The sequence below is a fragment of the Lathyrus oleraceus genome, chromosome 1 (genome assembly GCF_024323335.1).
Source record: "Lathyrus oleraceus cultivar Zhongwan6 chromosome 1, CAAS_Psat_ZW6_1.0, whole genome shotgun sequence".
NCBI lineage: Eukaryota > Viridiplantae > Streptophyta > Magnoliopsida > Fabales > Fabaceae > Lathyrus > Lathyrus oleraceus.
The window spans coordinates 414107373-414130381 of NC_066579.1; the positions used below are offsets into that span (position 1 = coordinate 414107373).

The 23009-nt window shown below is 38.7% G+C and overlaps 1 non-coding gene across 1 annotated transcript; it reads right to left on the reverse strand.

The window, feature by feature from the left end:
• Positions 1–7483: 7483 nt before the first annotated feature.
• Positions 7484–7590, reverse strand: LOC127117186 (small nucleolar RNA R71). The gene has a single exon (XR_007801944.1). It is a non-coding gene; the product is annotated as a small nucleolar RNA R71 (small nucleolar RNA).
• Positions 7591–23009: the final 15419 nt, after the last annotated feature.

Consider the following 23009-nt stretch of genomic DNA (forward strand, 5'->3'; position numbering starts at 1 on the left):
TGGGATCCTGATAGTATATTCTTTTTAAAGTCTTTTTTAAAAAAATTGTGTAGTAGGTCCAAATTTTAATGATTTAAACACTCTTATTTAATTCACATAATTCTATATTATAGTAATTGGAAAATACTCATATTGTTAAATCACTTACAATACCCTGGGTTCTAATTTGAGACATAATGGTTGTATGTTTGAGTAATTGATAATTATTATTTTATCTATAGATAAACAAAAATTTATTAACTTAAAAGTTATTCATGATTAATGGCAAATTTTTATGAGGTAATATGATTTTAGAGGATAGTTCAAAATTTTCTATATAAATGTTTGAATCATAAATTTGGAAACTTTTTAAAATAGATCAAATTTATGAAATATTTTGCCAAAGTTAAAAAGAATAAATCTCAACTATTACTTTAAAATTAAAAATGTGAAATTCATTTCTTATTTTATAAAATGTGAATCTCAAATTAATTCTAATAATTCTTTGAGATTATGCAAATTGATTCCTATAAATCACTTTACTGCATTATGTCATCATGATACATCGAAATGATTACCTCCTATATGGTGCCTTTGAGCCTCGTGGTTGGACATGTTCTATATTGAGTTACCAACTTTTTTTCATGGATTATCCATAAAGAATTAAAATGTTTTTAAGGGTGTTTGCGGTGTGGTTTAAATAGTTTAGAAGTTAAATTTTATTTGAACGGCAAGAAAAAATATACGTGATTTAATTTAGTGCGGTTGATTTTTAGAAATAAAATTGAACTAAATCAAATCAAATCAATACAATTTTATTTGGTTTGATTCGGTCTTTTACAAAAAAAAAATTGAGTCATACATACCGTTGAGATATAAGATATAATCCAAGTTGTGTGTAGCTCAAGTTCAAAGTCAATTAGGGTTTAAGGTTTGTTACTTAGTTTGTTAATTGGTACTCAAGTAACTTTGTATATAAATACATACATATGTAAATCAATTTGTAACACAATCATTCTTCAATAATAGAATCTTTATTTTCATATTCTCCCGCGCACTCTCTCTTCACTCCTCACAAAAGTGTCTCACGCACTAACAAATTGATATCTATAGCTCTGGATTCTTTATCGTATTTTCAAGAATCACAAATCAGTGATCGTGTTTTCGGGTTATGGGTTGTTAATCGCATTTTCTACAAAGATGAATGGCATAAACGGTATTATGAATTCTCTTCCAATTCTTGACGGCAAGAATTGGATTTGATGTAGAAAACAGATGTAGTCCTTGTTCGGCTTTCATGAAATCCTAGAAGTGGTTACTAATGGTGTCCATGAACTTGCTGAGAGTGCAACCGATGCTCAGAGAGTCGCGTAAAAGGAGACAAAGAAGAAAGACTGAAAAGTCGCGTATGGCATTCGATCGGCGATAGATTTGGCGAATTTCGACAAGATCTCTCATGTTGAATCGGAGAAGGAGGCATGGGATATTCTTGTCAAGTACTATGAAGGAGATGAGAAAGTCAAAGTCGTCAAATTGCAAACTTTGCGATGGCAGTATGAATTACAAAATATGGGAGAAGATGAAAAGAAAAATGGCTATAATGGTTGAAATATTTATGTTATTTCCAATAAAGAGAAACAACTATAATGGTTGAAATATTTATGCATTTCTCAAGATGGTCACACATCATTCAAGAATATCAACCATCAGAAGTAATCATTGTAGGAAATAAATTATCAGAAGTTCCATCTTCCAATTGTAACATACAAGTCATTCAACCTCCTCTATAAAAGCATACCTTCATAGACATACTTCTCATCTTTTCAACCAATTATTCTTATCTTCCTGGCAACATGGGTTCTCCATCAGAGAAGGAAAATAGCACTATCTCAACAGAGGTCGATGTTGAGAGAAAAATTGTTACTATGGTACAACCTCTTTTGCAGTCTATTGAGGAGGCCTAACCATATCGGTCAATTATTGTAAGGGAGGCCCTGGGAGTAAGGAAGTCCAAGAAGAAGCTGAAGAAGAAGAAGAAAAGAGTGTCAAGAAAGATTTTTTTCTACGACTCAGATGAAGGAAATGAGGAGCGTGTTGTTGACTGGGAGGATTTTTTTGCATGTAGGGGTTACTTTTCTGATCCGGACAAACTTATGTAAACTCATAAATCTTGTACCCTTTCCATATAACTAATGAAAAAGTTTTCTTATTTGCAATGGTTTTTGTGGTTAGTTATTTCATTTTAGTGCATTAATCATCTAAGAGATTTTCAAAAATAATTCATCCAAAGAATAACTCAAAGAAAGCAAAGATTATTTCTAACAATTATCAAATAAGAGATAATGTTTCCCATAAAATATAGCTTAAATTAAATCACATAAGCATGCACAAAAAATAATGACAAGTAAAACAGATAAAGATGATAAAGTCAAATATAGAGAAATCAGTTTAACATATAAAAAAAATTAGTTATGAATCCTAAGACTAAGGTTTCTTCAGATGATCCGAAATAGCTCTAAGATCTGCGCCCAGGATGTCTTATCTAGCATCCATAGACCTCATTCTTTAGATGCGGAAGACTTAATCCACACAATAACCAATACCAACAAAGTAATCAATTTAAACCAAAATCAAAGTAATCAATAATTTGAATAACAATGATTTAAAAAGAATTAAAATAATAATGAATAAAAATGAAGATAAAAAAATATGAACAAAGAATGAATTTAAAATGAATCCCAGGTCAAAATGAAGTAGAGTTCAATATATAATCAAAATATATAAAATAAAGTTGAAATAGTGAAACAAAATAAAATAAAATTCATAATAAAACAAAAAAGAAATAGAAATAGAATAAGAATAAGAATGGGCTAGGGGTTGAAATCAGAATTTGAGAGTTTGAGGAAGCAAAAATGGAAGCCCAAGCCCAATTATCCAATAACCAAAAATAGAAATGGTCAAAGGTCTAGAACGCGCGCTCTTCATGTTCAAATTTTCACTGTCTCTTTCGCGTCGGCGTCGCCTCTAGCGCCGGCGGAGAACCCAGAAACACCAACCAACCACATCAAAATGACCTTCACTTCATACTGAGCTCAAAAATTATGATCAAATGTCCAACAACTCAAAGACAAGTCTGGATCGATGCTGACAAATGAGGAACCCTAGAGCTTGGAGTTAAAATAAAATGTCGTTGGTGTATGAACTCAAACAATTGGGAGAGGCCTATGGATCTATGGAATTTCCTCTTCAACCTGGTAATAATTGCTTAGTGAATGGATGGAAAAGGAGAACTCTAGTATGGTGGTTCCGACGAAGGTGAATGTGAGCTTTGAACAGGTATTATATATCTCTCTCTCTTTTACTATTTGTTAGATGGAGATTTCGACCATTAGGTTGAAGTTCTTTGAAAATATTATGTTTTGGAGAATAATATAAAAATGGCTTTGTGAAGCTATTTATTAAATCCTTTTCTTGGGAGAAAAGACCTTTTTGTCGAAGCTTAAGACTTAGAAGATTTTAGGATCTCCACAAGTTCTCTTCGACATCGGCGTTTGGCAGATTCGAAGCTTCGAGCGGGAAAGATTTGAAATTCAAACGAAGTAGTTTCGTCAGACGAACGCGTGGAAGCATCTGAGACACGCAGCGCTTAAAAACTTCGAACGTGGCAATCATCTGCGTAGAGACCATTAGGGTCAAATTTTTATAAATAGGAGTCTTAGTTTTTAGATTTCGTGTGTTCAAACTAATATACAAAATTCACTAAAAAAACTCAAAATACCGGAGCGAGAGAAACGAGTCTTTGCTGAAAATGTATGTATGAAGAACACCATGATTACATTTCATGTTATCTTTTTAATGCAAGTTACTTAAATTAAAACCATTTACTGTCTTTATTTCTATTTAAGCCTTCTGTCGAATTGCCTTTATCTTCAAAATCTTTTATCATTGCTTTTACCTTTACATTTACATTTCGTCAAACCTTTATTTCCAACACCTTTTCAAACTTAAAACCTTTTACTTCAAGTTATTTATCTTTACTTTTGCCAATTACCTTTGTTATCTTTAAAAAAAGCCTTTTTACAGAATTACTGCCATTTATCCTTTATCTTTAAAGTCATAAGCCTTTAGATTTCGTTTAGAGTTTATTGTCGAAACACCTTTTACTTTGTACCATTAACGCTAGATAAAGAACCCTAATTACCATTCATAAACCTGAAACAAACTTAATCATGAATCAAATCACCATAACATTAGTTCTTGAGACAAATGTCCTAGGATCAATCTAGTCGATCATGTAAGTTACCAAGATTAATAATATTGGAGGACTAGCGGTTGTTTGTCAGAAATTACTGGTAAACACTATTCTTTTGCTCTTCTTCTTATGAAATTTTCGATTTATGGAACTCATAGATGATTTAAATGTCCTGAGATGATGATGAACTCGGGGAATCAATGAATGATGCATAAGGGGTAAATTATGGGATTGAGAGATGGAAAATGATGAGGGAGGATTCAAATTGTCATAGTAACTTTAGGTCCATCCTCCCCCCTTGAGCTCAAATCTGATGTTGATATTTATAGGAGAAAATGAGAGGATTGTGAGGCTCGTATGTGAAGTCATGAAATTTTAGCCAAGTCAGAGTGTGTGAGTGTGTGAGTTAGGGAATGGAATGTGTGAGTGAATAATTGTGTGCAAAAAGAATATGCATAAAGTGTGATTCCAATCTTTTGTCTGTAGTGAGAAAATGAGAAGTGGTCCCCCCATTTGATTCAAATTCATTTGCGCTACTGAGTTGGACTTAATTTAATCACTTGGCCTGACTATTGTTTTATTGTGAATTGTTGTTGAATTGGTGGCTTGACTTGTATTGCTTGTGTATTGCTTTTGTTTAGAACTATCGCATGTTGCATTGCCCAATGTTATTGCTGCAGGATTTTGATGGGATAGATCTGGGATAATGTTGTTTGATGATGCATTACCTTGGCCTTGCTTTAAGTGGCATTGTCTTTGTCTGCTTCTGAACTCTATGCCTTATTGTTGTTGTGTTCTAGTTGTATTTGTTTGTTGTTATATTGCAGGTTGACTTGTGATGCATTATAGGTTTTGAATCCATGTTGGATTGATGTAGTTGTGTGTTGTGATAACATGAAATAATATCACATTTTTGGACTCGATTTAATTAAATTGTATTATTATTTGTTTCAATTTATTTCATTTTATTCGATATTACTCGGTATTTTCCTTCTATTTATCTCAGGTAGCTTATTTGAAGCATAAGTGAAAAAAGGAAGAAAAGGAGGTGCAAAAAGAAATGAAGAGAAGCAATTTCACCAAACCAAAGCCCAGCCCAAAAGCACAAGCGCTGAGCCTGTGACGAGCGCCACACAAGGTGTGACGGGCGTCACGCCCTGCTGCCTTGTGTTACGAACGTAACACATGGTGTGACGGACGTCACACCATTCTCCTATATTTTTGGCTTCAGAAGCGCAACAGAGGCACGTTGAAGCCTATTGTTACGCTTGACTAATGGAACGTGAAGATTTTTTTACACGGAAAGCTTTTGGAAACCGTTACAAAAAGTGAGTAATATAAATAGTGGCTTTTGGAAAACCCTGCAGCTCTCTCTTCTTCGTTCAATTTTTCTCTTCCAGTCGTGCAAGCATACCATTACCTTTTTACAGTTTTTGCTTTATTTGCAAATTTTTTATTTTCTTTTCCAGTTAATCTTTCAGCACTTAATTAATTTTTCACACAATAGTTTCTACACCGGAAACTATTGTGTATCTTTTACTAGATCTAACCTTACGTTAGACCCTAGATTTTTATTCCTTCACTTTTATTTTCCTGCCCGATTGAAGAATTCAAGAACAAATCCAACCGGTCTGTGGTGGAGTGTTCAAAGATTGCTATAAATTATTCAGGTTCTTTAATTATTGTTTAAATTTATATATCCTGCATTATTATTTATTTATATTGTTTGCCTGAGATGAATTTATTTAAGCATAATGATTGTTTAGATCTATTTAGCATGTCTGGCTAATTTACTTAGGTATCGGTATGTAAAGTAAGCGGAATGAAGGAATCAAAACTAAGTCGGTTTAATTACGTTTAAAAACAAAATCACTCTTTTTATGGTCTCAATTTACAGGTTTAATACCAAGGTTTTTGTACGAGAGTAAAAGACTAAAGAAGTTAAAATCAATAGAGCGAGAGTTTGAGTTTTTAACTGGACAGTGTAAATTGGACATTAATTCTAGATCAGGGCGAAAGCAATTTTTAGAGTTAATTAAATTCTAATCTTTTTCAAAAAGTATTTTTAAAAGTTGGATGTGAGGACGAGAGTTAAGCATTTGAATTTAATTATATAATCCGAGTCAATAGAGCGAGAGTTTGAGACGAGGGTGTTTAAACGGTTAGTATTTTCTTAAAAAAAGTTTCTATAGATTCTATTGTTTTCAAAAAGTGATTTTGGACTTAACTAATAAGTGACAGCTACGTTAATATAAAATCATAGTCTATTCAACAGAGCGAGAGTTTGAGATAAGGCTTTTAATCAATAGTGTCTACTGAAAAGATTTATTTTAAAACCAAGAAACCAACGAAGAATTGATTCCCTAATTACGACAAACTACATACCGATATCCGTTTAATTGATATTTAACCTAGATCTTATCTTAGTTTTAACTTTTCCCCCAACCAACCAAAGTATTATCCGCCTTAGCTTTACGAAGTAACCTTAGAAAACGGTATATCGATTCATAAGTCCATGTGGGATCGATATCTTTTAAAACTACGCGATAGAACTGTGCACTTGCAGTTAGTACCCCAATCGACTCATAAAGTCGCGATCAAGTTTTTGGCGCCGTTGTCGGGGACTTTTATTTAGTCGATATCGTAACTCTTCTGTTACGCTGTAGAGACTAAGGCTTATTTTTATTTTTATTTCTTTCGTTGATTTGTATGCCACACACTCGCTCACAAGGCGAGCCATTCTACTTACGAATCAATGACATCGAACTATATCTCCGAGTCTTACGACGAATTCGGGAATATCGTGCTGCAAACAATCTCTCTCCTATTGAAATTCCTGATCTCAAAAATCTTCTTCCTTCGCCGATACCCGAAATGGCAGAACCAGCTCGTGCTCTTCGAGATTACGCCGCTCCATCGCAAGATGAGCCGCATTCGAGTATTGCTCCACCCGCAATCGAAGCAAACAACTTCGAACTTCAACCTTCACTGTTGCAAGCAGTGCAACAGAACCAATTCTCTGGAAATCCTACCGAGGATCCAAACCTTCATTTATCTGTATTTGTCCAATACGCTGATACTGTTAAAGCTAATGGTGTCACTTCAGAGGCAATTCGACTTCGTCTTTTTCCTTTCTCGTTAAGAGATAGCGCTAGAAGATGGCTTCAGTCTCTTCCTTCCAACTCAGTCACCACATGGAACAAGTTGAAGAAAGTCTTCCTTGCCCGATATTTTCCTCCGAGCAAAACAGCTATGTTGAGAGCCCAGATAAATGGATTTAAACAGAAAGATAACGAGTCTCTTTTCGAAGCATGGGAAAGATACAAAGACATGATGAGACTTTGTCCACACCATGGTTTAGAGGACTGGTTAGTGATTCATACCTTCTATAATGGTCTCTTGTACAACACGAGGTTAACAATAGACGCCGCCGCAGGTGGTGCACTAATAAACAAACCTTACGCTGATGCTTATCAACTTATCGAGAGCATGGCCCAAAACCACTATCAGTGGGGAAGCGAACGAACAATGGTAGAAAAACCTCAAACGAAAACTGGCATGTACGAGATAAGTAACCTTGATCATGTTAATGCAAAAGTGGATGCTCTGGTCCAGAAAATTGAAAGTTTAAATGTATCACCTCCGGCCACCGTGGTTGCCATAACTCAGAATTGCGAAGTCTGTGGGATCCAAGGTCACACTCCTGCAGATTGTCAACTCCTAACAGGAATCCAAGCAGAGCAAGTGAATTATGCTCAAGGAAATCCCTACTCGCATACCTATAACTCAAACTGGAAGAATCATCCTAATTTTTCATATAAGAGTAATAATGCTTTATACGCACCAGGACAAGCTCCAAATCAAGCCCCAGCTATACCTCCTGGATACCAAAAGCCGACCCCATCTACACCTAACAATAACGTTCCTAGGAAATCCAACTTGGAAATCATGATGGAGAACTTTATAGCTTCTCAACAGCAAACCAATAAAGATTTCTTAAACCAGAATGTACACACTGGCGAACAAATCAAACAACTAGCAAGTAAAGTAGATGCCCTGGCTACCCATAACAAAATGCTGGAAACACAAATATCACAAGTAGCTCAACAACAAGCGCCTACTGCTGCCCCAACTGGTACATTTCCTGGACAGCCCCAACCTAACCCGAAAAGCCACGCTCATGCAATCATACTAAGAAGTGGAACGGAAGTGGAAGGACCAGTAGATCCAAGAACTGAGAGCCAAAACTCTAAAAAGTCAACTGAGGAAGAGAGTAAACCTAAGGAAAAGGAAGAGAGTAATAAGGAAACCGTAGAAAAGAAAGAACCTTATGTACCTCCACCGCCTTATAAACCACCTATCCCTTACCCTCAAAGGCTTATTAAAACCAAAGATGCGGGCCAATTTAAAAAATTTGTTGACCTACTAAAACAATTAAACGTCACAATTCCGTTTACAGAAGCTATTAAGCAGATGCCCTCATATGCTAAGTTCTTAAAAGAAATTCTTTCTAATAAAAGGAAACTTGAAGATAGCGAAACTGTTACACTCACTGCTGAATGTAGCGCTATAGTCCAGAATATGCCTCCTAAACTTAAAGATCCGGGTAGTTTCTCTATACCCTGTCACATAGGAAAATTTGTCATAGACAAGGCCTTATGCGATTTAGGAGCCGGTATTAGTGTTATGCCTTTATCCATATGCAAGAAACTGGAAATGGGAGAATTAAGACCAACTAAAGTGTCTGTGGAACTAGCAGATCGTTCCGTTAGATATCCTGTAGGAATTCTTGAAAACGTTCCCGTGCGCATAGGTCAATTCTACATTCCAACCGATTTTATAATTATGGACATTAGAGAAGATGAAGTTACACCCATTATACTGGGAAGACCGTTCTTAGCAACTGCCGGTGCAATCATAGACGTAAAACGAGGACGACTCACTTTCGAAGTAGGAGAAGAGAAAATTGAGTTCATTCTTTCCAAATTTTTGAAAGCACCTGCAATAGAAGATACATGTTACTTCATGGATATCATCGATGAATGCATAAAAGAAACAGAGTTAGAGAATGACAAATTGTCTGACTATAGTATAGAAGACAAACTCAACCAATGTTTAGCAATAACATCGGACCTTACGCAATGCCTTAAGAAACCAACCCTAGACCTGAAAACACTTCCCAAAAATTTGAGATATGAATTCCTTGACTTAGAACTTGAACGACCAGTGATAGTTAATGCAGACCTAGGAAAACTCGAAACCGAAAAACTCCTGCATATCTTAAGAAAATATCCAACCGCACTAGGATACAACATCACCGACCTTAAAGGAATAAGTCCTTCTATTTATATGCACCGCATCATGCTAGAAGAAGACTGTAAAACTTCTAGGGAACATCAGAGGAGACTAAACCCGATCCTGAGTGAGGTAGTGAAGAAGGAAGTAACCAAGTTATTAGAAGCAGGTATCATATATCCTATATCTGATAGCAAATGGGTTAGTCCTGTACACGTAGTACCGAAGAAAGGAGGTATAACAGTTATTGAAAATGAAAAAGGAGAAACTATAACTAAACGAATCGAATCGGGATGGAGAATGTGCATTGACTATAGGAAACTAAACAAAGCAACCCGAAAAGATCATTTCCCTTTACCATTCATTGACTAGATGTTAGAACGATTAGCAAAACATTCTCATTTCTTCTATCTAGACGGTTGCTCAGGCTTCTTTCAAATACCAATTCATCCTGATGACCAAGAAAAGACAACGTTCACATGTCCTTTTGGTACCTTCGCTTATCGACGAATGTCGTTTGGCTTGTGCAATGCTCCTGCAACCTTCCAAAGGTGCATGATGGCAATATTCGCCGATTTTCTCGAAAACATCATGGAAGTATTTATGGATGATTTCTCCGTATGCGGACAAAGCTTTGAAGAATGTCTTGAAAACCTAGAAAAAGTTCTGGAACGATGTGTAAAAGTAAACCTAGTACTTAACTGGGAAAAATGTCACTTTATGGTACAAGAAGAAATTGTTTTAGGACACATCATCTCAAACAGAGGAATTGAAGTAGACAAAGCCAAAATAGAGGTAATCGAAAACCTTCAACCTCCGAAAAATGTGAGAGAAGTACGAAGCTTCTTAGGACATGCCGGTTTTTACCGACGATTCATTAAAGACTTCTCTAAAATAACTAAACCTTTGACCGGACTATTAATGAAAGATGATGAATTCGTATTCGACGGTAAATGTTTAGAAGCATTTCAAATGCTTAAACAAGCATTGATCTCCGCACCCATAATGCAGACACCAGATTGGAATGAACCATTCGAAATAATGTGTGATGCCAGTGATTACGCCGTGGGTGCTGTTTTAGGACAACGAAAGGATAAAAAGCTTCACGTCATATACTACACAAGTAGAACTCTAGATGAAGCACAAATGAATTACGCCACAACCAAGAAAGAACTTTTAGCAGTGGTGTTCGCACTAGATAAATTTCGTTCTTACTTGGTCGGAGCCAAAATAATCATTTACACTGACCACGCTGCTATCAAGTACCTCTTAACAAAAAAGGATGCTAAACCTAGACTCCTAAGGTGGATCCTGCTACTACAAGAGTTTGATTTGGAAATCAAAGACAAGAAAGGAACAGAAAACGTAGTAGCAGATCACCTCTCTAGACTCGAGAACCTTGAACCGGAAAGAACATCGATCAACGATGATTTCTCGTACGATAAACTTATAGCTACTTTGGAAGAAAATAACAATGATAAACAAGGAGAAACCTCCTTAGCTATATGTGTTACACCATGGTACGCTGATCTCGTCAATTATTTAGCCGCCGGAATAGTTCCACCTACTTTATCCTACCAGCAAAAGAAACGATTCTTCTATGACATAAAACACTATTATTGGGATGACCCTTTACTTTTCAAAAGAGGCCCCGATGATTTTCCGTCGGTGTATACCCGAAGAAGAGGTAGAAAATATAATCCAACACTGTCACTCCGCTCCTTATGGTGGACATGCAAGTACATCCAAGACCTGCTCCAAAATCCTACAAGCCGGTTTTTATTGGCCAAATATATGGAAGGATGTGCATGCGGCTATCAAGAAATGTGATAGGTGTCAACGCACAGGAAACATATCTAGACGTGACGAGATGCCACAGAAAGGCATTTTGGAAGTAGAGATTTTCGACGTGTGGGGAATAGATTTCATGGGACCTTTCCCACCTTCTTTCGGTAACAAGTACATACTCGTAGCGGTTGACTACGTATCAAAATGGATTGAAGCTATAGCTTCTCCAACAAACGACACACGAGTAGTAACTAGACTCTTTAAGAATATAATATTTCCAAGATTTGGTGTCCCGAGAATAGTAGTCAGTGATGGTGGATCGCATTTCATATCCAAGGTACTCGAAAAACTACTATTTAAGTATGGCGTAAGGCATAGAGTAGCGACACCTTACCACCCCCAAACCAGTGGGCAAGTGGAAGTGTCTAACAGAGAAATCAAACAAATATTGGAAAAAACAGTCACCACCTCAAGGAAAGACTGGTCATTGAAATTACCAGAAGCTTTATGGGCGTATCGAACTGCTTACAAAACTCCCATAGGGACAACCCCATTTAAGCTTATTTCTGGAAAATCCTGCCACCTCCCGGTAGAATTAGAACATAAAGCCTATTGGGCTATTAAAAATCTAAATTTAAACTATAAAGCCGCCGGTGAAAAGCGAATCCTTGATATAAACGAACTAGAGGAACTCAGACGAGACGCTTACGAAAATGCCAGAATCTACAAAGAAAGAACAAAACAATGGCATGACAAGCGCATATCAAGGAAAATCTTCAAACAAGGCGATACAGTCCTGTTATTCAACTCTAGGCTAAAGTTATTCCCGGGAAAACTAGATCTAGATGGTCAGGTCCATTTCAAATTACCAATGTTTTCCCCAGTGGAGCGGTGGAAATTAAAGGAAAATCCATTGAATCGTATATCGTAAACGGGCAGCGTCTAAAACATTATCATCATACAGAGAACATTGAAGATTCACAAGTCCTGCATTTAGACGTAGTGCCCCCAAATTTTATAAATTATATTTGATAGTTTATTGTCGAGCTTGCGACATTAAACAAAGCGCTTAGTGGGAGACAACCCACAAATATTTATATTTTCATTTCTTACTTAATTATTCTTTTAAAATTTGATTTAGTATTCATTCTTAATCTATTTTAATTTTTCTTCTTCTATTCTTTCGGCATTTGGCCAAATCCTGACTAAAACTCTTGTTTTTCTTTTCTCTAGCTAACACTAACCTGATGGGACAAATTGATCGTATGGGTATCAAATTCAGAGGGAAAGGTCAGAAACAAAAGTTTGAGGAACTAGCAGCGAGAGAGATGCTACCTAGTTTGTATGCTGATGACTGGGCAATGACTGCCCTTGGACTAAGAGAGAGTGTCCTGTATTTGTTGAGTCAGATAGGGTGGGAAACCTCTCCTATCCGTAGACATTTCGTCACTTACCGGAGACTAACACTAGAATTCCTTAGCTCCCTGATCTATCTACCCAGCCATGGAAAAGGAATAAGCAGAGGTTTCATCCAGTTCAGAATGTTCAACATGGAGTATCAATTTAACATTCGAGACTTTACCAACCTTTTAGGTTTCCCTACCTCCCTTGATACATTCACAGTGAGCCAAGAAGAACTTTTTGAATATAGAGAACTTGAATACTTTTGGGGAAGCTTGACTGGAAATGACGATCCCGAGGAACATGAGTTTCTCTCTGGAAACATACATAACCCGGCCTTTCGTTACTTCCATAAGATCTTGACCCACACCTTATTTGGGAAGAAGTCAAACAGTACCTCGGTTTCACGTGATGAGCTCTTCATCATATTTTGTGCTTCCCAGAACCGTCCAGTAAACGGTGCCACTTTTATGTTGGCAAATTTTGACCACCTTATCCAAGATGAACGAGCACCAATTCGAATAGGCGGTTTGATAACCATGATTGGTAATGCTATCGGATTACGTCATCCTATGCTTGACTTAAGCCCTTTTTGTGGCATTGCGATTATGAGTATACCCTTCCTCTTCAACACTATGTTTATAGCAAACCTCGGGTCTGGAGAGTTTGAGCTTATAATTAACAACCAAGTTCTTTGCCTTTTCACCTTGCCTAGTCCGAGGACTAGTGTTCATAACCGCAACAACTGGCTCTACAATCTGAACGAAACACCCTCTCCTGCTAGATCCACTGAATCCATCCAGGACTATGAGATTTGTGATGACCAGGTCCCTTATGCTGAATCTGACCCTCAGACACCATCTGGTTATTATGATATTGACCCTCCTCCTCAGTCTGTCCCGACCGAAGAATCAGCAATACCCGATCTTAGACATCATATGCCCGGAGCTGATTATAACACCACCATTCAAGCCTTGATGTCAGAACAAGACGCCCTCAGAGAAGAGTTAGCTAACATGGGACAAGAATTTTTGGGATACATGAGCAGTATGACAAATCAATTCCACGAGTTGCTAAACCGTGTTAACTCCTTTGCTCCTCCGGCCAGAGATCGTGCGGATGGATAGAAGTTGTTTTTCTTAGTTATTTAGTTTTAGTTAGATTATTCATTAATGTTGTTTCAAATTATGTTCGTATTTGTTTTTCTTTCGCATGTTTGCTTTTGTCTTCCAATGTTACATTATGATTATTTTATGAAGCTATTGATTTATTTTACTTTATTATGGCTTATGCAATATCTAGCAATAATGCTCTCTACTGTATGCTACTTACATAACTTTTTAGAGAAAAATATATTTATGCAATATTATGGTAGTAGAATACCATGGAAGGCAATCTAAAAATATCACAATAGCAGAATAAAATAAACTTAAGCAAAACAAAATAATAAAAATAAATTACTATAAATTATTATGAAGAACGCAAGCAGTGACCGTTGCAGCTTACCGTGTGACGAGCGTCACACACGCCATCACGGTCGTCACACCAAGTGCTTGTGACGCCCGTAACGCCCCTGTCACGAGCGTGACACCTTCAGACTAGGTGAACGTTACCAACCGTTGCAGACACGAACGTTACACCACTTCACCTTTTTACCTTCCCCATTTATTCACATTTACCCACATTTATTTACTTTTCAACCACTCCCTTTCCAACTTCCAAATCTTTTCCTATAAATACCCACCATACCTTTCTTCATACACCACAAACCATTCTATAAAATCAATTTCATTTCCCTTCTCCCTTCATTACCTCTTTCAAACCACTTATCGATATGGCGGGCAACCAAGCTTTCGGAAATATCATCTTCCGATCCGAAGATGATAATTATCAAAGGGAGCAGTTTGAGCGTTTCCAACAGCGAGGCGTCCAATCCACCAGGTATCCTGATTTACATTGTTTACAAGAATTAGGCTTACTTCAAGGTATAGAATGGATGCTCTACCTGGCTGATTTAACCTTTCTTTGCACTCATAATCAACCTACCTATCCATCCCTAACCTTAGAATTTTTAAGTTCCTATTCGTACAACACTCCCGCCGGTGAAGACGAGTACTTAATCGGTACCGCAACCTTCCGTATGTTCAACACCGAGTACTCCCTATCCCAAAACCAATTGAGTACCATGCTACAGTTCCCCGTAGAAGGTCAAGTCCACCCGAGAATCCCTCCGAATTCCCAGTGGCACATACACGCCTTCGACCTCTTTAGGAAAATATCCGGTGTAGAAACCAACAAATGGGATGTGCTCCTTGCTTCCCATATACATAACCCAACCATCCGGTACTTTATCCGCATCCTGCAAAACACAGTTTTTGGAAGACCGAACAACAGCAAAGTAAATGCCAAGGAATTATTCTTCCTCCAATGCGTCTTTGAAAGCGATACTCAGGTAAACGCTGCCTCCTTCCTATTTTATCACATCCGCACCCTATGTGCTAGAGGCCGTCAACCTTTTGTAATAGGTGGATTAATAACCACAATAGCACTTGGCTTAAACCTAGGGGACCGACTCCAAAATTTAGAATCTTTACCTCCCCTATCTATGGATATAAGTTACTGTCGGTCCAGTCGTCTAATCAAAAACAGAGTAGGTGGAGGGTATTACCTTATGGTGAACAACCAGGAAGTCCCAAGCGTTGTTCTACCCAACATTGCCCTAACAGATGTCACCAATCCCAACCGTCACATCTATGACCTGAATGCTCCCGAAGCCACCGAGCCTACACAAGCAAACCCGCCTTCAGACGAGTTTGCCGAAATGGAGCAGGGTGATCAGGACCCTACACCACAATCAGCCCCGCTCAACCCTTCCGATAATGCAGTTGGTCCATCCTCACGACGTCGTCGACGAAGAAGGCCAGCAACCAACGACGACATCATGGATGTTATCGATGGTATGCAAGCGCAGAATCTCGAAGTGATGCAGATGATGCACCAGATGCAACAACAACAGGACGCGAGGAATGCAATAACCGATCAGCGGTTCACTGAGTTGCTCAGCAGGTTTGACGACTTAGACGTCCGTCATCGATCACCCGGTCCAAGAACAAGAGGCGGCAAGCAGCATTGATTTTAGTTCCCTTTTCTTTTTCTATTTCTTTTGTTTACTTTGAAACATTGAGGACAATGTATCATTTAAGTGTGGGGGGGGAAACCTTGTTCTTTAAACTTTCCCTTTTCAAGTACGTTATCTTTCCTTTCAATGTTATTTCCCTTTCTATCTTTCCCTTTCTATTATTTATGAATATATATATATATATATATATATATATATATATATATATATATATATATATATATATATATAATATATATATATACTTATTATAATATATATTTATTCTAAATTAAGTCCCTAGTGTGAGAAATTTCTATTATCTATTCCCTCAAATTTTCATGAGCCATAACAAAAATTCAACACACTCAGTAAGTATAAAAGTTGCTTATTTTATCAAACTTGAGAAAAATTAAGACAAAAATTATTACCGCCCCAACACTCTAAACAAAACTCAACATGTTAGATCAGAAAGGCACCTGTTATACAAGTCCCTGGACTTTTAACTTTATAGTAACCCCGAGTAGTTTATACAAGAAGTTAGCACCATCTTAATAGCAAACTACGTGGAGGGCCGATGAATATAAGTGAATGATTCCCAAAATAAAAATATATATATCAGGAAATGCACTAACTAAGTTAGGTGATCCTTACCAGATCATTTAATCTAAGGTCAACTGTCATACCCCAAAATTTGCCCATTAATATTTCAAGATATTTTTCAGGGCACTCCGACTCATTTTTATGACACTGATCTTAAAGGAACAAAGGCTCAGCTCACGAATGGCCCAATCCAGAAAATGGCCCAAACTGGCCTGTTCGCTACGCATTCGCTACACGCTCGCCTAGCGAACGTTCGCTACACGTTCGCTACACGCTCGCCTAGCGAACGTTCGCTACACGTTCGCTACACGCTCGCCTAGCGAAGCTGACAGACAACAGAAAATTTCGGGCTTCATTCTGAGCCCATTAGGTCATGAAAAAGAGCATTATAAATACCAGCACTTCAGTAATGAAAAGGGAGAACGAAAAAGGACGAAAGGAGAACCCTAGCAAGCAAACCCTCGCGCTCACAGACGGAAAACCCTGTAGGCTAACCCTGAGAATTCCGAGAAACCCTGAAGGAAAAGCCGGCGGCAGCAAGGTCACTTCCGCTCAATTCGATCCGGTCGGCCAATTCAAGGTTACAATTCGATTACAAACAGGTTGGCATTGCTATTACTACCTTATGTTCTTAATTTGCATATGGCATTATGATTAAATTTATGAAAATATCTTAAGTTTGTCATGTGAATTGTAGTGTGCACTTGAATACCTTAAATGATTAACCATATAATTGCTGTAATGAAAGCCATAAGGCATAAAATTGGTTGAAATTGTACTGATATCAAAACCAGAATCCGCAGTCGCTCGCTAGCACGTCGCTAAGCGAGCATGAAGCGAGTATTCGCTAAGCCTTCGCTAGGCGAGGCAGGCGCGAACCTGACAGTAGCCGACTTTTCTATTCTGATTTTTCATTCATGTTTTATCATAGCCAGGCATTGTTTATCTGATCATATTACTGTTGTGATTTCTTTTGCGGTGTAATCCTCGATTGCACCCTGATTTGGTATTCTAACCCGTTTGCTGAATGTTGCAAAGGTTCACACACCCCAGGAAAAGATTGTTGTTTAGGTCTTCCACTTTATTTGTGGGATACCCTTGTGAAGAGCTGCCCTAAATTGCTTAATTAATTTTAATGTATTAATTTTAATGTATTATTTTTAATGTATTGATTTTAATGTGGAGATTCACCCTAATTACCTAATTAACTTTAAAACATGGCCTCTAAATATGTGATCTTGGACCTCTCTTCTGCCCTACGGTATTACGGTATAACGGTCATGTCCCGCGAATGTGGGGATACACTTAGCAATGGCCCTTCGATTAAATCATCATAAAATAAATCATAGTCCCTCGGATGTTGCCTTCGAATATATGATTTCGTCCCTCGATGACCCTTCGGTGTAGCCTACGGTTAAATGATGATCGTCCCTTCGAATGCTAAGGTATCCTTACAACTGTTGCCTTCAATGACCTATCGATGACCCTACAATGACCCTTTTACATCCAAAGGGTAAAAGTACTTACTTCTCAATAGTAAGGACAGTTTTACCCTCACAAGGATAGGAAACGTTCATAATGACCTTAGGAAGGTATAACTCTCAATTACTGGATCATAACCTAAAACATCTTCCACCCCTCACACTTTGCAAATCCTAGAAAATCACCACTTGGTATACGTTCATACTAGAATCATTACCAAGTTACATTTTTCTAAACCGTTTTCAAAATCAAGCGAGATAAATACTTTGTATACATTCATACGAGAATCATTACAAAGTTAAACTCTCTTTTCGAAACATTTTTAACAATTCACCAACACTTTTCAAACAAAAATATAAGTGATCCAGCAATTAAGAGCCCATGGATAACCATGGATACAAAGGGTGTTAATACCTTCCCTTTGTATAATGTACCTCCCGAACCCAAAATCTATTGAGGTTTTTCCTGTTCTTTTCCACCTTTCCTTATTGGATAAAAGAAAAGTTGGTGGCGACTCTTGCTATCCGCGACATTCCGATAAAAAGCAAAATACCCCAAGTCAGTTCACCGTATGACAGAACTGGCGACTCTGCTGGGGACGCTTTAAAAAGAGAGGTTACCTTAAAAAACAAGATCACTTATTTAAAATTGTCTGATTTACTTTTAAGGGATTGCTTGGGTATTCTTGAGTGAAAGATCCTACACCCGGATCTAGTGTACCTTAGGTAAGTAGCAATAGATCATCGCGACTATCCGGCGTATACTGGAATGGTTAAAATGATGGCTACGGTTAATGTGACACTTTGGATGTCCTGATGTTCCTCATGTTTACTTGAGGAAAAATTTGGCATCTGCGTGGTGTCATTAAAGCATTAACCAGACTTTTAGAACCCTAATTGACTCGTCCTGGCCATTAGAAAGTAGTGAGATAACTGACTTCGGTTCCGACTGGGGTTGGTTGAGACTCGATACTACACTCCTTGAGATTGGACTTTAGGGAAGCTTCGGTCAACCACTTGGTGTTGCACTGAAGTGGACTTGAGGGAAGGTCAATGATTGGAGATCCTTTTAGAACCCGGTTACTATTCTAGGACAGGTTGAACCAACTAAACTTCAGTGGGGAGGGTACTTACCTATGGAACTCATGCAAGCCTTAAAACCTAGGAATGATGGTTGTGTGACTTGCTTGCGCTTGTTATTTATTTAACCTCATAACATCATAACATCATAACATCATAACATCATGACATCATAACATTGTACTAACCATTTCAAGGACTTAGGGATTTAACTTTGCTCTGTTTTGTAAAGCTATGGCTCCCAGGAAGACCATCCGGATCAATTTTGTAGCAATCTCTCCTCAACTCAAGAACTTAGTGTCAGAACTTTCCGATCATGCCCAGTTCATCAAGAAACACGGTTCTCTCCTCAATTTGGTTACCACTGGTTTCAAAGAAGATATGATGAGAGTTTTATTCCAGTTCTTCGACCCTAAACATCATTGCTTCACATTCCCAGATTATCAGTTGGTACCTACACTGGAAGAATTCTCCAGACTGCTTGGGATACCTATCCTTGATCAAATACCTTTCAGTGGTTTAGAAAAGGTTCCGAAGGCTGAAGAAGTTGCCGCAGCTTTACACATGACGAAGTCCGACATTGAAGCTAATTGGGTAACAAGGAGTGGAGTTAAGGGTTTACTTGCCAAATTCCTGACAAATAAGGCCCGAGAATTCTTAAAAGTTATGAATGTCCGTGCTTTCGAAGACATCCTGGCATTGCTAATCTATGGCTTGGTGTTATTCCCTAATCCAGACCAATTCATAGACATGAATGCTATTAAGATATTTCTCACTCATAACCCTGTACCTACCTTGCTGGGAGACATTTTGCATTCCCTCCACACTCGTACCATGAAGAAGCAAGGGACTCTCATGTGCTGCATACCTTTGTTGTCTAGGTGGTTTATTTCGCACCTTCCTCAATCAGTCTTGAAGAACGAGCAGAATTTGAAATGGTCTCAAAGGATAATGTCGCTCTCCCACCCAGACATCTGTTGGTGTCCTCAGTTCAAGGAAAATGTTACCATCATTGACCGTTGTGGCGAGTTCCCTAATGTACCACTCCTAGGAATAAGAGGAGGTATTACCTATAATCCTGCTTTAGCTCTGCGACAGTTTGGTTGTGCTCGAAGAGATGGTCCACATGAAATGATCATCGAAGGCATCATGTTCGACTATGACAACGATTCCCAAGGCCTCCGTCAAAGATTTGTACGAGCTTGGGGCATGGTGAAAAGAGGTACGTTAGGACAGAAAAATTCTATTCCTATGGAACCTTATCTCAGATGGGTACGCGCCAGAGCTCGTGAACTTGTCATGCCATATCTTGCAATCGGACCTCAGATTGTCGAACCTGAAGCTGAAGGAGGTGCTCCTCAGATCATTCCTTATCCAGATATGCCTACCAATGTTGAGGAACTAAAGAGATCCTGGATCCAGTTGAGAGAAGAAAGGGATACTTTCGAGACTCAGTTCGTCGCAGAAAGGAAGAAAGTGTTAGAACTTACCAGTCAGCTTAATGAGGAACGAAGACTCAATGCGTATCTTCGCCCAAAAAGAAGCCGCCCCTGGGAGACTTGAGCTTTCATTGTATTTTTATTATTATTCCTTTTGTAATGAACATTGGTCAAAGAAATTAGCAATAAACATTTCTCTCTTGTTGGTGATTTACGCAAAGTTAAATTCCAAAAGTCCTTGAAAACATTTCATGCATTGCATAACATAACATAACACTGCATAACAGGTATTCTACAAGTTCACTGTTCTCACGGTCTTCATTACAAACAGAAAAATGGATCTCGAACAAACTGTCAAAGATCTCCAGACTCAGAATGCTCAATTCAAGGAGATGATGCTAAGCTTATCCAAGGGGCAGGAGGAACTGAAGGCTCTTTTGCTCAAAAAGAAGAAAGACAAGAAAGCGGTGAGTTTCATTAACCCGGGAAGAAGGCGTAAAGGACAGGCCGCAGGAGTCAAGTTTGGGATCCCGAATGGGCCAGAAGAGGAGACAGAGAATGATTCAGAAGAGGAGAATGTCGATCTCTTCAACCCTGAGGACGACGATGAAGATTATGGAAATGAACAGTACTCTCCAAGAGATGATAAGTACAAGTTGCTGGAAGAACGTATGCTAGCTATGGAGGGTCAGAAGGCGCCCGGTCTGGATTTCGAAAGTTTGGGTCTGGTCTCCGATGTGACCATTCCTCGCAAATTCAAAATCCCCACTTTCACTAAGTACGATGGTGCGTCTTGTCCTCAGATGCATCTGAGAGCTTATGTGAGAAAGATTCAGCCGCATACCACTGACAGGAAGCTATGGATCCATTTCTTCCAAGAGAGCCTGTCTGGCACACAGTTGGAATGGTATTATCAGCTCGAGAGCTCTGACATCCGCACCTGGACTGATTTAGCAACAGCTTTCTATAAACAGTACCAGTATAACTCTGAACTAGCACCTACCCGACTACAGTTGCAGAATATGACTATGGGATCTAAAGAAAGCTTTAAAGGATATGCTCAAAAGTGGAGAGATTTGGCTGGCAGAGTCAAACCCCCTATGACTGACAGAGAATTGGTGGACATGTTCATGGGCACACTGACCGGCCCATTCTACAGCCATCTACTGGGAAGTTCTTCATCAGGTTTCACTGAACTTATATTAACAGGTGAACGTGTTGAAAGCGGCATCCGAAGTGGAAAGATACAGGCGGCTACCTCTGCAAGCACCAAAAGGTCCTATCAGGGGAGGAACGAATCAAATGCTGTGTACGGTCAAAAGGGTCGTAACAAGAAAAACCGTGACCATGACATTGGAGCAGTTACGATTGCAGCACCACCATCTCAAAACTTCCAGCCCAAACAAGACAAGCCAAGAAGGCAGTTCACCAGGATCAATATGACCTTGGCACAGGCACTGCAGGGAATGCTAAAGGCAAATTTGATCACCCTTAGAGATCCTCCTACAAATTCCAACACTACCTCTTCTCGTTATAATCCCAATGCCAGGTGTGCATATCACTCCGATAGCCCCGGGCATGATACAAACGATTGCTGGTCATTGAAGAATAAGATTCAGGATATGATCGAAGCTGGAGAAATTGAGTTTGAGCCTCCGGAGACTCCTAATGTCATCACTGCTCCTATGCCTAACCATGACAAGACTGTTAATGCTATGGATGACGATTCTCACATTTCCAATGTGGCGGACTTAACATCTCCTCTCCCGATCATAAAGAGGAATTTATTGCAAGCTGGTTTATTTCCAGGTTGTGCTGAAGATTGCAATCTCTGCATACTCCGGCCCGAGGACTGTTTGAAATTGAAGAATGGTATTCAACGGCTGATGGACGATCGTACAGTTCTCTTCGAAAGGATTCCTAAGGCGGAAAACCCTATTGAAGAAATATTTGTGATTGCTAGGTCCAAAGTTCCAGTGAAGATTACCGCTACCAGGGCGCCTGTGAAGATTACTGCTGAGCCCAGGGTTGCTCCCCTAATCATCACTGCACCTGGCCCGATCCCGTATTCCTCAAGCAAAGCTATTCCGTGGAATTATGGCGGTGATGTTTACGTCCATGGCATGAAGCAAATGGATAATGCTGCTAACACTAGTGGCATTGTTGGGACTAGTAAAATCACTCGAAGCGGAAGGATCTTCTCTCCAGAAATCTCACCTCCTGTCCTTGAAACTCGAGGAAAGGAACCAGTCAATCCTTCTCAGTCAGAGACACCGGTCGAAGTTACTCCCGAAGATGTTGCCAAACAAGAAATGGAAGAAGTGCTGAAAATCATTCGCAAGAGTGATTTTGATGTTGTAGAATAGTTGGGGCATACCCCGTCTAAGATCTCGATGTTATCCTTGCTGTTATCTTCTGAACCTCATGCCAATGCATTGATAAAATTCTTGAAGACCGCTCATGTACCTCAGGAGACATCTGTCGATCAGTTCGAACATTATGTTGCTCACTTGGCTGTTGACAATGGCCTAGGCTTTTCCGACGCTGATCTGACACCAGCAGGAAAGAATCAC